The sequence below is a fragment of the Rutidosis leptorrhynchoides genome, chromosome 8, assembly GCF_046630445.1.
Source record: "Rutidosis leptorrhynchoides isolate AG116_Rl617_1_P2 chromosome 8, CSIRO_AGI_Rlap_v1, whole genome shotgun sequence".
Lineage (NCBI taxonomy): Eukaryota > Viridiplantae > Streptophyta > Magnoliopsida > Asterales > Asteraceae > Rutidosis > Rutidosis leptorrhynchoides.
The window spans coordinates 163,584,882-163,602,692 of NC_092340.1; positions in this window are offsets into that span (position 1 = coordinate 163,584,882).

Sequence of the window (17,811 nt, forward strand, 5' to 3'; positions counted from 1 at the left end):
GAATATAATGATTCACACTAACCTTACTACTCAAATAAAGGAGGCGCAACAAGGAGTTTTAAAAGAGGGAAATTTAAAGAATGAAATACCCAAAGGATCGGAGAAGCATCTTAATATTCGGGAAGACGGAACCCGGTATAGGGCTGAAAGAATTTGGGTACCAAAATTTGGAGATATGAGAGAAATGGTACTTAGAGAAGCTCATAAAACCAGATACTCAATACATCCTGGAACGGGGAAGATGTACAAGGATCTTAAGAAACATTTTTGGTGGCCAGGTATAAAAGCCGATATTGCTAAATATGTAGGAGAATGTTTGACGTGTTCTAAGGTCAAAGCTGAAGATCAGAAGCCATCAGGTCTACTACAACAACCTGAAATCCCGGAATGGAAATGGGAAAACATTACCATGGATTTCATTACTAAATTGCCAAGGACTGCAAGTGGTTATGATACTATTTGGGTAATAGTTGATCGTCTCACCAAGTCAGCACACTTCCTGCCAATAAGAGAAGATGACAAGATGGAGAACTTAGCATGACTGTATTTGAAGGAAGTCGTCTCCAGACATGGAATACCAATCTCTATTATCTCTGATAGGGATGGCAGATTTATTTCAAGATTCTGGCAGACATTACAGCAAGCATTGGGAACTCGTCTAGACATGAGTACTGCCTATCATCTACAAACTGATGGGCAGAGCGAAAGGACGATACAAACGCTTGAAGACATGCTACGAGCTTGTGTTATTGATTTCGGAAACAGTTGGGATCGACATCTACCGTTAGCATAATTTTCCTACAACAACAGCTACCATTCAAGCATTGAGATGGCGCCGTTTGACGCACTTTATGGTAGAAAGTGCAGGTCTCCGATTTGTTGGAGTGAAGTGGGGGATAGACAGATTACGGGTCCGGAGATAATACAAGAAACTACCGAGAAAATCATCCAAATTCAACAAAGATTGAAAACCGCCCAGAGTCGACAAAAGAGCTACGCGAACAGTAAAAGAAAAGATATAGAGTTTGAAATTGGAGAAATGGTCATGCTTAAGGTTTCACCTTGGAAAGGCGTTGTTCGATTTGGTAAACGGGGGAAACTAAATCCAAGGTACATTGGACCATTCAAGATTATAGATCGTGTCGGACCAGTAGCTTACCAACTGAAGCTACCTCAACAACTCACGGCTGTACATAACACTTTCCACGTCTCAAATTTGAAGAAATGTTTTGCTAAAGAAGATCTCACTATTCCGTTGGACGAAATCCAAATCAATGAAAAACTTCAATTCATTGAAGAACCCGTCGAAATAATGGATCGTGAGGTTAAGAGACTTAAACAAAACAAGATACCGATTGTTAAGGTTCGATGGAATGCTCGTAGAGGACCCGAGTTCACCTGGGAGCATGAAGATCAGATGAAGAAGAAATACCCGCATTTATTTCCAGAAGATACGTCAACACCTCCAACTGCTTAAAATTTCGGGACGAAATTTATTTAACGGGTAGGTACTGTAGTGACCCGAACTTTTCCATGTTTATATATATATTAAATGAAATTGTTATTTACATGATTAAGTGTTTCCAACATGTTAAGCAATCAAACTTGTTATGACTTGATTAATTGAAATAGGTTTCATATAGACAATTGACCACCCAAGTTGACCGGTGATTCACGAACGTTAAAACTTGTAAAAACTATACGATAACATATATATGGTTATATATATAGTTAACATGATTTTATTATAAGTATGTATCTCATTAGGTATTTTAACAATGAGTTATATACATAAAAATGAGACTATTAATTTAAGAAACTCGAAAACGATATATATAACGATTATCGTTATAACAATGTCTTACTAGGTACATATGAATCATATTAAGATATGGATACACTTGGTTAATTATGTTAAATGATAAGTAAATATATTATTAAGTGTATTAACAATGAAATACATATGTAAAAATAAGACTACTAACTTAATGATTTCGAAACGAGACATATATGTAACGATTATCGTTGTAACGACATTTAACTGTATATATATCATACTAAGATATATTATATATCATAATATCATGATAATATAACAATTTAACATCTCATTTGTTATAATAAACAATGGGTTAACAACATTCAACAAGATCGTTAACCTAAAGGTTTCAAAACAACATTTACATGTAACGACTAACGATGACTTAACGACTCAGTTAAAATGTATATACATGTAGTGTTTTAATATGTATTCATACACTTTTGAAAGACTTCAAGACACTTATCAAAATACTTCTACTTAACAAAAATGCTTACAATTACATCCTCGTTCAGTTTCATCAACAATTCTACTCGTATGCACCCGTATTCGTACTCGTACAATACACAGCTTTTAGATGTATGTACTATTGGTATATACACTCCAATGATCAGCTCTTAGCAGCCCATGTGAGTCATCTAACACATGTGGAAACCATCATTTGGCAACTAGCATGAAATATCTCATAAAATTACAAAAATATGAGTAATCATTCATGACTTATTTACATGAAAACAAAATTACATATCCTTTATATCTATTCCATACACCAACGACCAAAAACACCTACAAACACTTTCATTCTTCAATTTTATTCATCTAATTGATCTCTCTCAAGTTCTATCTTCAAGTTCTAAGTGTTCTTCATAAATTCCAAAAGTTCTAGTTTCATAAAATCAAGAATACTTCCAAGATTGCAAGTTTACTTCCAAGTTTTCTAAATCCATTCCAAGTAATCATCCAAGATCAAGAAACCTTTGTTACTTATAGTAGGTTATCTTTCTAATACAAGGTAATAATCATATTCAAACTTTAATTCAATTTCTATAGCTATAACAATCTTATTTCGAGTGGAAATCTTACTTGAAATTGTTTTCGTGTCATGATTCTGCTTCAAGAACTTTCAAGCCATCCAAGGATCCTTTGAAGCTAGATCTATTTTTCTCATTTCCAGTAGGTTTATTCAAGGAACTTGAGGTAGTAATGATGATCATAACATCATTCGATTCATACATATAAAGCTATCTTATTCGAAGGTTTAAACTTGTAATCACTAGAACATAGTTTAGTTAATTCTAAACTTGTTCGCAAATAAAAGTTAATCCTTCTAACTTGACTTTTAAAATCAACTAAACACATGTTCTATATCTATATGATATGCTAACTTAAAGATTTAAAACCTGGAAACACGAAAAACACCGTAAAACCAGATTTACGCCGTCGTAGTAACACCGCGGGCTGTTTTTGGGTTAGTTAATTAAAAACTTTGATAAACTTTGATTTAAAAGTTGTTATTCTGGGAAAATTATTTTTATTATGAACATGAAACTATATCCAAAAATTATGGTTAAACTCAAAGTGGAAGTATGTTTTCTAAAATGGTCATCTAGACGTCGTTCTTTCGACTGAAATGACTACTATTATAAAAATGACTTGTAACTTATTTTTCTGACTATAAACCTATAATTTTTCTGTTTAGATTCATAAAATAGAGTTCAATATGAAACCATAGCAATTTGATTCACTCAAAACGGATTTAAAATGAAGAAGTTATGGGTAAAACAAGATTGGATAAATTTTCTCATTTTAGCTACGTGAAAATTGGTAACAAATCTATTCCAACCATAACTTAATCAACTTGTATTGTATATTATGTAATCTTGAGATACCATAGACACGTATACAATGTTTCGACCTATCATGTCGACACATCTATATATATTTCGGAACAACCTTAGACACTCTATATGTGAATGTTGGAGTTAGCTATACAAGGTTGAGGTTGATTCCAAAATATAATTAGTTTGAGTTGTGATCAATACTGAGATACGTATACACTGGGTCATGGATTGATTCAAGATAATATTTATCGATTTATTTATGTACATCTAACTGTGGATAACTAGTTGTAGGTTACTAACGAGCACAGCTGACTTAATAAACTTAAAACATCAAAATATATTAAAAGTGTTGTAAATATATTTTGAACATACTTTGATATATATGTATATATTGTTATAGGTTCGTGAATCAACCAGTGGCCAAGTCTTACTTCCCGACGAAGTAAAAATATGTGAAAGTGAGTTATAGTCCCACTTATAAAATCTAATATTTTTGGGATGAGAATACATGCAGGTTTTATAAATGATTTACAAAATAGACACAAGTACGTGAAACTACATTCTATGGTTGAATTATCGAAATCGAATATGCCCCTTTTTATTAAGTCTGGTAATCTAAGAATTAGGGAACAGACACCCTAATTGACGCGAATCTTAAAGATAGATCTATTGGGCCTAACAAACCCCATCCAAAGTACCGGATGCTTTAGTACTTCGAAATTTATATCATATCCGAAGGGTGTCCCGGAATGATGGGGATATTCTTATATATGCATCTTGTTAATGTCGATTACCAGGTGTTCACCATATGAATGATTTTTATCTCTATGTATGGGATGTGTATTGAAATATGAAATCTTGTGGTCTATTGTTACGATTTGATATATATAGGTTAAACCTATAACTCACCAACATTTTTGTTGACGTTTAAAGCATGTTTATTCTCAGGTGAATACTAAGAGCTTCCGCTGTTGCATACTAAAATAAGGACAAGATTTGGAGTCCATGTTTGTATGATATTGTGTAAAAACTGCATTCAAGAAACTGATTTCGATGTAACATATTTGTATTGTAAACCATTATGTAATGGTCGTGTGTAAACATGATATTTTAGATTATCATTATTTGATAATCTACGTAAAGCTTTTTAAACCTTTATTTATGAAATAAAGGTTATGGTTTGTTTTAAAAATGAATGCAGTTTTTGAAAAACGTCTCATATAGAGGTCAAAACCTCGCAACGAAATCAATTAATATGGAACGTTTTTAATCAATAAGAACGGGACATTTCAATATCCCCCATCTTTCAAACGAAAGTCTCTTATAAACCAAGACATTCTTGGAACGTTCTTCGAATATCTTACAAACTGATTTCGCCGTAAAAAGTTGTGCCGAAGAATTCTGACCGACTCTAGATAAGATTTCATCAATCATGTCTCCGGGTAGGTCTCTTAAAATATTGGGTTGTCTATCCATTTTGTGTTTTTATACTGTAAAATAGACAAGAGTTAGATTCATAAAAAAAATACTTATTACTACAAGCAATTTTTACATATATCATAAAGCATAAGCACACTATATTACATATATTACACCACACGAATATAACTATCTTATTCCGACTCGCTCGTTTCTTCTTCTTCGGTTTTGGTTCGTTTTGCCAAGTTTCTAGGGATATATGATGTTCCCCTAATACGAGCTGTCGTTTTCCACAACGGTTTAGAAAAACCTGGTGGTTTAGAGGTTCCCGGGTCATTGTTACAACTTAAGGGCTTCGGGGGTTGACGATACATATAAAGTTCATCGGGGTTGGAATTAGATTTCTCTATTTTTATACCCTTTCCCTTATTATTTTCTTTTGCCTTTTTAAATTCAGTTGGGGTAATTTCTATAACATCATCGGAATTTTCGTCGGAATCCGATTCATAGGAGAATTGGTAATCCTCCCAATATTTTGCTTCCTTGGCGGAAACACCATTGACCATAATTAACCTTGGTCGGTTGGTTGAGGATTTTCTTTTACTTAACCGTTTTATTATTTCCCCCACCGGTTCTATTTCCTCCTCCGGTTCCTCCTCTTCCGGTTCTGATTCTTCTTCCGGTTCTGATTCTTCTTCCGGTTCTTCTTCGGGAACTTGTGAATCAGTCCAATATATATTCGACTCTTCGTTATTATTAGGTGAGTCAATGGGATTTGTGCTAGAGGTAGACATCTATCACACAATATCAAACATGTTAAGAGATTAATATATCACATAATATATACATGTTAATAATATATAGTTTCCAACAAAAATGTTAAGCAATCATTTTTAAAGAAAACACGGTCGAAGTCCAGACTCACTAATGCATCCTAACAAACTCGATAAGACACACTAATGCAAATTTTCTGGTTCTCTAAGACCAACGCTCTGATACCAACTGAAATGTCCCGTTCTTATTGATTAAAAACGTTCCATATTAATTGATTTCGTTGCAAGGTTTTGACCTCTATATGAGACGTTTTTCAAAGACTGCATTCATTTTTAAAACAAACCATAACCTTTATTTCATAAATAAAGGTTTAAAAAGCTTTACGTAGATTATCAAATAATGATAATCTAAAATATCCTGTTTACACACGACCATTACATAATGGTTTACAATACAAATATGTTACATCGAAATCAGTTTCTTGAATGCAGTTTTTACACAATATCATACAAACATGGACGCCAAATCTTGTCCTTATTTTAGTATGCAACAGCGGAAGCTCTTAGTATTCACCTGAGAATAAACATGCTTTAAACGTCAACAAAAATGTTGGTGAGTTATAGGTTTAACCTATATATATCAAATCGTAACAATAGACCACAAGATTTCATATTTCAATACACATCCCATACATAGAGATAAAAATCATTCATATGGTGAACACCTGGTAACCGACATTAACAAGATGCATATATAAGAATATCCCCATCATTCCGGGACACCCTTCGGATATGATATAAATTTTGAAGTACTAAAGCATCCGGTACTTTGGATGAGGTTTGTTAGGCCCAATAGATCTATCTTTAGGATTCGCGTAAATTAGGGTGTATGTTCTCTAATTCTTAGATTACCAGACTTAATAAAAAGGGGCATATTCGATTTCGATAATTCAACCATAGAATGTAGTTTCACGTACTTGTGTCTATTTTGTAAATCATTTATAAAACCTGCATGTATTCTCATCCCAAAAATATTAGATTTTAAAAGTGGGACTATAACTCACTTTCACAGATTTTTACTTCGTCGGGAAGTAAGACTTGGCCACTGGTTGATTCACGAACCTATAACAATATATACATATATATCAAAGTATGTTAAAAATATATTTACAACACTTTTAATATATTTTGATGTTTTAAGTTTATTAAGTCAGCTGTCCTCGTTAGTAACCTACAACTAGTTGTCCACAGTTAGATGTACAGAAATAAATCGATAAATATTATCTTGAATCAATCCACGACCCAGTGTATACGTATCTCAGTATTGATCACAACTCAAACTATATATATTTTGGAATCAACCTCAACCCTGTATAGCTAACTCCAACATTCACATATAGAGTGTCTATGGTTGTTCCGAAATATATATAGATGTGTCGACATGATAGGTCGAAACATTGTATACGTGTCTATGGTATCTCAAGATTACATAATATACAATACAAGTTGATTAAGTTATGGTTGGAATAGATTTGTTACCAATTTTCACGTAGCTAAAATGAGAAAAATTATCCAATCTTGTTTTACCTATAACTTCTTCATTTTAAATCCGTTTTGAGTGAATCAAATTGCTATGGTTTCATATTGAACTCTATTTTATGAATATAAACTGAAAAACATAGGTTTATAGTCAGAAAAATAAGTTACAAGTCATTTTTGTAAAGGTAGTCATTTCAGTCGAAAGAACGACGTCAAGATGACCATTTTAGAAAACATACTTCCACTTTGAGTTTAACCATAATTTTTGGATATAGTTTCATGTTCATAATAAAAATCATTTTCCCATAATAACAACTTTTAAATCAAATTTTATCATAGTTTTTAATTAACTAACCCAAAACAGCCCGCGGTGTTACTTCGACGGCGTAAATCCGGTTTTACGGTGTTTTCCGTGTTTTTGGGTTTTAAATCATTAAGTTAGCATATCATATAGATATAGAACATGTGTTTAGTTGATTTTAAAGTTCTAGTTAGAAGGATTAACTTTATTTGCGAACAAGTTTAGAATTAACTAAACTATGTTCTAGTGATTACAAGTTTATAACGTTGAATAAGACAGCTTTTTATGTATGAATCGAATGATGTTATGAACATCATTACTACCTCAAGTTCCTTGGATAAACCTACTAGAAATGAGAAAAATGGATCTAGCTTCAAAGGATCCTTGGATGGCTTGAAAGTTCTTGAAGCAGAATCATGACACGAAAATAATTTCAAGTAAGATTTCCGCTCGAAATAAGATTGTTATAGTTATAGAAATTGAATTAAAGTTTGAATATGATTATTAACTTGTATTAGAAAGATAACCTACTGTAAGTAACAAAGGTTTCTTGATCTTGGATGATTACTTGGAATGGATTTAGAAAACTTGGAAGTAAACTTGCAATCTTGGAAGTATTCTTGATTTTATGAAACTAGAACTTTTGGAATTTATGAAGAACACTTAGAACTTGAAGATAGAACTTGAGAGAGATCAATTAGATGAAGAAAATTGAAGAATGAAAGTGTTTGTAGGTGTTTTTGTTCGTTGGTGTATGGATTAGATATAAAGGATATGTAATTTTGTTTTCATGTAAATAAGTCATGAATGATTACTCATATTTTTGTAATTTTATGAGATATTTCATGCTAGTTGCCAAATGATGGTTCCCACATGTGTTAGGTGACTCACATGGGCTGCTAAGAGCTAATCATTGGAGTGTATATACCAATAGTACATACATCTAAAAGCTGTGTATTTTACGAATACGAATACGGGTGCATACGAGTAGAATTGTTGATGAAACTGAACGAGGATGTAATTGTAAGCATTTTTGTTAAGTAGAAGTATTTTGATAAGTGTCTTGAAGTCTATCAAAAGTGTATGAATACATATTAAAACACTACATGTATATACATTTTAACTGAGTCGTTAAGTCATCGTTAGTCGTTACATGTAAATGTTGTTTTGAAACCTTTAGGTTAACGATCTTGTTGAATGTTGTTAACCCATTGTTTATTATAACAAATGAGATGTTAAATTATTATATTATCATGATATTATGATATATAATATATCTTAGTATGATATATATACAGTTAAATGTCGGTACAACGATAATCGTTACATATATGTCTCGTTTCGAAATCATTAAGTTAGTAGTCTTATTTTTACATATGTATTTCATTGTTAATACACTTAATAATATATTTACTTATCATTTAACATAATTAACCAAGTGTATCAATATCTTAATATGATTCATATGTACCTAGTAAGACGTTGTTATAACGATAATCGTTATATATATTGTTTTCGAGTTTCTTAAATTAATAGTCTCATTTTTTATGTATATAACTCATTGTTAAAATACCTAATGAGATACATACTTATAATAAAATCATGTTAACTATATATATAACCATATATATGTCATCGTATAGTTTTTACAAGTTTTAACGTTCGTGAATCACCGGTCAACTTGGGTGGTCAATTGTCTATATGAAACCTATTTCAATTAATCAAGTCTTAACAAGTTTGATTTCTTAACATATTGGAAACACTTAATCATGTAAATAACAATTTCATTTAATATATATATAAATATGGAAAAGTTCGGGTCACTACAAATTGGACCTATTACACAAGTCCATCAAACCCACCTATATGTGAAGTGGGCTCTATAAACGAGAACCAGTTCACCCGACCCACACCCATCCTACACATACATATGCACATAGGATATTAGCACTCACCTTATCGTCTTGATGAATGCAACCGAACAACTCCGCAACACGTCAATGGAAAGTACCTATTCCATTATCACAATACAAACAACACAATTAGGGTGGACTTACAAACCAACCCAATTGACACTTAGTGCAATTTCGACCCAAATGCACTCCCAAGCACAAACCGTGCCCAAACTAACCAATAATCACTAACACAAGTGAAAATGGTCCTAATACATCAATTGGACCTGAACACAAGTGTTAAACACTTGTCTTACCCAAATTGACACATAACCCTAATTTTGACCCATTTCAAAATTGTTCAACCAAATACCCCCAAAAGGGTTCCAACACTTCCATAATCACTAAATCTAGTGATTAAACCCAAAATCAAAGCCTAAACATGGCCAAAACGTCAACCAACAACCCGCCAAGTGACCACAATAACTAGTCACCATAAACCCACTTCATCATCTAAAAGGGTTTCACAACTAATCAAGCTCAAATCTTAACTTGAATATCAAATCTAACAAATAAAATTCGGAGTTTGAACTTACCAATACTACCACAACTTAGCCGTGAACGAGGTGAACAACTTTAAAACCCGAGCTTTGGAGAGAATACAACTCTTCTTCTCCAAATCAAGCTCTCTCTCTCTCTCTCTCTAAATTTAAAGACCCTTCCTAATCTATAAGAACGAATACAATAACATATGATTACATTGCGAGGTATTTGACCTCTATATGATACATTTTACAAACACTGCATTCGTTTTAAAAGATAAACTTTCATTACATCGAAAATTGACAGGCATGCATACCATTTCATAATATCCCACCTATAAATGACCTAATTTGTCATTTTCTTAATAATAATCTCTATTGTTCTCAATGACTTGAATGCAACGTCTTTTGAAATATGCCATGAATGACTCCAAGAAATATCTTTAAAATGAGCAAATGTACAGCGGAAGATTTCTTTAATACCTGAGAATAAACATGCTTTAAAGTGTTAACCAAAGGTTGGTGAGTTTATTAGTTTATCATAATCGATCATTTTCATCATTTTAATAGACCACAAGATTTTCATTTTCATTTCTCATAAATATACGTTTCATGCATAGAGACAAAAATCATTCATATGGATTGAACACCTGGTAACCGACATTAACAAGATGCATATAAGAATATCCCCTATCATTCTGGGACATCCATCGGACATGATAAAACAACATCGAAGTACTAAAGCATCCGGTACTTTGGATGGGGTTTGTTAGGCCCAATATATCTATCTTTAGGATTCGCGTCAATTAGTAGATCGGTTTACTAATTCTTAGGCTACTAAGCAAAAAGGGGCATATTCGGCTTCGATCATTCAACCATATAATGTAGTTTCAATTACTTGTTGTGACGACCCGTCCTAATCCACCTGGACAAAGTCATCAACATTTGGTCCCATTGCGATGATCGACTCCAAGTAATGTCCTTAACATGAGCAAATGCACAGCGGAAGACTTAATTCGTACCTGAGAATAACATGTTTTAAAACGTCAACATAAAGTTGGTGAGATATATAGGTTTGATGCTAGCAGCGTTATAACTATAGACCACAAGATTTCATATATATAATCGTTTTAATGAAAATATTCTAAGTTGTTGAGCACTTGATAACCATACTTAACATTTAATCAACGTCGCATATTCCCTTTATTATGAAATCTTACTACACCGTACCAAGTGTAGTCACCGAAACGAAGTACTGTGCAACCGTTGAATACTGGTCGTCCAGTCCGGTTGGGGTTGTCAGGCCCGATAGATCTATCAACAGGATTCGCGTTTACAATACCGCTTGTAAATAGTAGTTACCAAGTTATAGGGAGATATGCAGTGGTACAACTCAACGTAGAATGTAATTTTAGTCACTTGTGTCCATAACGTAAATCATAAAATGCATGTATTCTGATCCCAAAATATTTAAAGTTTAAAAAGGGACTATATACTCACCATACTGTATTTTGTAGTAAAAATACATATAACATCATTTAACATGTGCAAGGTTGGACTTCGATTCACGAACCTATATCATTTGTATATTTATTAATACATATAATTGTAATCAAACGAGCCGTTATATATTATTATTATTGATATGATTTTTATATCAATACTTAGATATCTTACTATTTAACTAAATAACTCCATTTTATATAAAAAAAATATTAATATAACTAAGTTATATATATTAAACATCTTTTTATATGAAAATCATTTGTTTGTGAAGTTAATAATTTTGGTGTTACTAATATTAATAATAATAATGATACTTAGTTGAATTATAATAACTATAATAACAACAATTATAATAATTTTAACGATTCCTCTTAATTAAAATTTTAATCATTTTATTACTACTAATGACATTATTGATAATACTCACGTTTATAATAATAATTCTAATATTTATAATGATACTAAGTTTAATATTAATCAATATAAAATTTAATTTCATTAGGTTAATAATAATAATAACAATAATCCTAAATAATAATACTTACTAATGATAATAATATTAGTAAAAATGTTAATATTAATTATAATTACTATAATTGTAATAATCATAATAAGTGATAAATAACAATGATATAAATTTTAAGGTTAATAATAATAACAATAATAATAATAAAAATTTTGATAGAAAGACTACCTCAAAAGAAGCCTTCAAAAAAAAATAATAATGTCACGAACGGGACTCGAACCCGAGACCACTCGCTAACCCGACACACCATCTAACCAACTGAGCTAGCACACTTTTCTGTTAGTATTCGGATTCCAATTAAATATAACTCGTATTATCTGGTGTTCCCTTTTTCTTCTTCTCCCTCATTTTATAAATTGATCAGAACCTATTTAATCTTAATATTAAATATAAAATTTGTTTTAGAATTTAAATATAACACTAAAATGAATTGAGTTGAATTCGGAAAAGAAAAAAAATATAAATAAACAAACACAGCAGAAGCTGTACGACGAAGAACAAAAAAATAAAAAAAATAAACTCAAGATCAACTTCGATTCTTTTGAATGTTTTAGGCTATACTTATAACACGAAAAAGTTTTCAAATCGTTGCTAGAAACTGTCTGAATCATCAATTGAACCAGAAACATAAACTAGGATTCGAATTTCTTGATGAACACTTGAGTTGACTTTTTGAAAACTTTAGTTTGACTCGAGAATTAGAATTCGTTAGGAAGAATTGGAAATTAAGGCTTTGCAGACAGTTTCATTAGACAATTCCTAATATAATTGCAATATAAGATTTTGAAAATTTGTCCGAAATCAATTTATTTGGAAATGAAAGTAAGAGCAGAGGTCCTGTTTTTATTTTCTTTTAAATATATTTCGTTTAGTTCAATTGAAATCAGAAGAAGATATATATAAACGATTTCCTGTTCTTTAATTGTGATAGAAAACGATTTGTTAACAAACCCCGACACAAACAAGAATTTAAAATGGATCCGTGATTAATTTTTGACTCTTTTATGCAAAAGCACGTACAATTATATAAAAAAAAAATACTGAATTATGTATATATAACAGTATATGTATACGTATAACACAGTTGTTGTGCAAATCTGTACATACAGAATTATACTTATCAGTATTTATATTTATATATGGTATGTATATCATAATTGTATATATCTTATATTTATATATTTATTTTATAGATTGTAATCAGTTTTATTATTAATAATTATAATTATCATATTAATACTCTCACTATTATGTATAATAGTAATACAAATAATAATATCAGTAATAATAATAATATTACTAATAAAAATGATAATATTTATTATAAAATATATAACACTATTATTATTTATAACAATAATACTAATTATACTAATATTAAAATAATAATAACTTTTATTATTTTCATAATAATAATAATAGTAATAATAATAATAATAATAATAATAATAATAATAATAATAATAATAATAATAATAATAATAATAATAATAATAATAATAAGATTGATATAACTACTTATGTTTATTAACCCCATGTATATAGATATATATATGTATATATATATATATATATATATATATATATATATATATATATATATATATATATATATGTATATATATATATATATATATTGAATTGATAATATTAAAAATTCTGAAATTAGTAATAATGATAAAAGTAATATAATAACTATATTTTAACTTGTAATAATATTATATATTACTAATTATGTAACACTTATTATTATATGATAACATATTTAATATTTGTATATATATTATAGATATATTAGAACATATATGTAATATAAACTGTGTACAGGATTCATATATATATTTATATATTTATTTTTATATGCTTATTTATATCTAGATACAAATAGTCGTTCGTGAATCGTCGGAAATAGTCGAAGGGTAATTGCATATACGAATCAGTTCAAAATTTTTGAGACTCAACATTACAGACTTTGATTATCGTGTCAAAAATAATGAATCGTGTCGAGAATTTGGTTTAAAATTAGTCGAAATTTTCTGACTCGTGACACTTATGTCTATTTCGTCAAACATTTATAAAAGCGCATGTATTCTCAGTCCCAAAAATATATATTGCAAAAGCATTTAAAAAGGGAGTAATGAAATTCACCATACTGTATTTCGTAGTAAAATACATATAACGTCATTGAACAAGTGCAAGGTTGGCCTCGGATTCACGAACCTAAATTTATTATATATATATATATATATATATATATATATATATATATATATATATATAGGTTGGTCAATATTTGTCTAACAAATTAGGTCAAGTCATAGTGTACCACAATCCTAATGCTCAAGACTAATATGCAAAGGTCAACAAAAGTCAATTTGACTCAAAATGATTTCCAAAATCTATACATGATTATCATATAACATAAATATCGTCGTTTTATATATTTTTATTATTTTTAACAGGTTCTATGAAAGTAAATAATAAAAGTCATTTGTTAATAAAAAATTTATATTTAAAATTTATATATGATAAAAATATACTTTTATATATCTTAAGTAATAAAATTTATAAAGTTCATTTAATATAACGAAAGGTATTATTAATGTAAATATATTACGTGTAATAAAATATCTTTGTATTACATATTTATTTGATAGAATAATATCGTTAATAACAATAATAATTAGAAGTTGTATTATTTTGTAATAATAGTTATTATTATTCTGCTAATAAAATATCTATATTTATATTTACTAAAAAAGATATTAAAATGATAATTTTTTTTATTAATTATAGTACCAAGCTGATAATAATAATGATATTTTATAATAACAATGATATTTCTATTAAAAATGATAATTTTAGTAAAAATGATAGTTTTAATATTAATAATACTTTTAATAATAATACAATGATAAAAATAATAAGAACGATAATTTTATCTAATTCAATATCTTACAATATTTTAATTTCATCATGATACTCATACTCATTATTTCCAAATTGATTTCTTTAATATCTTTTAGTCGTCTTTTATATCGCATTCATAATAATGATAATAATATTAGTCATAATAGTTAGATGATACTAATATCAATTTTTAATGACAATAATTCTAATAATAATAATTATTATAATAACATTAATGATAATACTAATAACTATTTTAATGATAATAATAATAAAAATAATAATAATAATGATAATATTAATAATAATAATAATAATAATAACAATAAAAATTCTTTTAATAATTATACTTATATTAAAAATGATAATAATAATAATAATAATAATAATAATAATAATAATAATAATAATAATAATAATAATAATAATAATAATAATAATAATGATAATAATAATAATAATTAGATAAAAATTAGAACGACAATAATAACAACGAAAATAATAATCATTTTTAATAATAATACAAAAATTCAATTGACTATAACTTCTAATCCGTTCATCGAAACCATTCGATATCTAAATGAAAAGTTCTTAATTTTTCACTAGCTTTCCAACGACATGCATATCTTATACCTTATCTCAACCGCATATGTAACTAATTCAGGATTCAACATAACCTATCTAATGGCAATATCAAAAGTACAAGCATGCATAATCCTAAATACTCGAGCACTAGTCAGGGATACACTATTAGTATGTAAAAATTAAATTATGAGTACTCACGTATCAATATTGAGATTCAATATTGCAGGAAAAGTACATAGACGCAACGGAGATGATAAACACTAGATTGACCTCGCGAGCATACCCATGAACCATACCCATCACCTCCATAGCTATAACCCATAATTTCCTTAGCCCTATCCCACTCGAAAACTCATTTTGAAATCACGCGAGCAGAACCTCGTCGCAGTATTTTATGTATAATACATAATAATATCACTTCTACTAATACTAATAATAATAATAAGATTAATATTAATAATCTTAATATTAATAATAATAATAATAAATATATAATATACAGAGAGTAGAGATTTAGAGATGTATGGATTCGGGTACTAGGCGATCGAGCTTTTATGTATGTTTTGGCCAACCACACCCCATGCGATCGCATGGGGTTTGTTATTTATATGAACAACAAGCTAACAATATCAACAATGTAAGTTCACCAACAATGATATGAACAACGCCGGGCTAGCTACATTACAACAATACGACGATATATATATATATAACAATAAAGCGTAAAACGCCCAAGGTTAACCCCATAACCCAATACCAAAAGAAGATTGGCCAAACTACACGAGCCTTAGTAAATCCGCATTCACACGAGACTAATATCTTCAATACCACAACAACATCGAGGTTGGTCGAACTACACGAGCCTTAGCAAATCCGCATCCACACGAGACTACTACCTCAATAAGATGACCGAAACTACATGCGTCATCGTGAATCTGCATCCACACGTGATTCACTTCCCATATCAAAACCCACGATCCTGGGATTATGAAATCCACATCAACGGGGTTATCCAAATCACAACTTAATACCAACCCTTCGCCATTGGGGTTATATAATCCACATCACAAGCACATGTGATAACGTACACACAAAGTGTGCACCTCGCCAAAGGTGATCAACCAAAACGCACAACCGTGCCAATTGGACCTATTACACAAGTCCATCAAACCCACCTATATGTGAAGTGGGCTCTATAACCGAGAACCACTTCACCCGACCCGCACCTATCCTACACATACATATGCATATAGGATATTAACAATCACTTTATCGTATTGATGAATGAAACCGAACAATTTCGCAACACGTCAATGGAAAGTACCTATTCTATTATCACAATACAAACAACACAATTAGGGTGGACTTAGAAACCAACCCAATTGACACTTAGTGCAATTTCGACCCAAATGCACTCCCAAGCACAAACCGTGCCCAAACTAACCAATAATCACTAACACAAGTGAAAATGGTCCTAATACACCAATTGGACCCGAACACAAGTGTTAAACACTTGTCTTACCCAAATTGACACATAACCCTAATTTTAACCCATTTCAAAATTGATCAACCAAATACCCCCAAAAGGGTTCCAACACTTCCATAATCACTAAACCTAGTGATTAAACCCAATATCAAAGCCTAAACATGGACAAAACGTCAAGCAACACAAAACCCGCCAAGTGACCACAATAACTAGTCACCATAAACCCACTTCATCATCTAAAAGGGTTTAACAACTAATCAAGCTCAAACCCTAACTTGAATATCAAATCTAACAAATGAAAGTCAGAGTTTGAACTTACCAATACTATCACAACGTAGCTGTGAACGAGGTGAACAACTTTAAAACTCGAGCTTTGGTGAGAATCCAACTCTTCTTCTCCAAATCAAGCTCTCTCTCTCTCTCTCTCTCTAAACCCTTTCTCTCTCTCTAGATGCAAGTGTGTGAGTGAAAAGAGGTGAAATGAGGATAAGATAGCCAATGGATCAGTTTTGTGGCTCATAAACCGACCCTCAAGTGAAAAGACCAACATACCCCTTTTAAAATCTCAATATTACACAGCTAGCCCATCAGACCATTTGGACGGCGTCCCAAATCTTGGACGGCGTCCCACTCTTCTTTACTGGACGGCGTCCCCCAAATTGGATGGCGTTT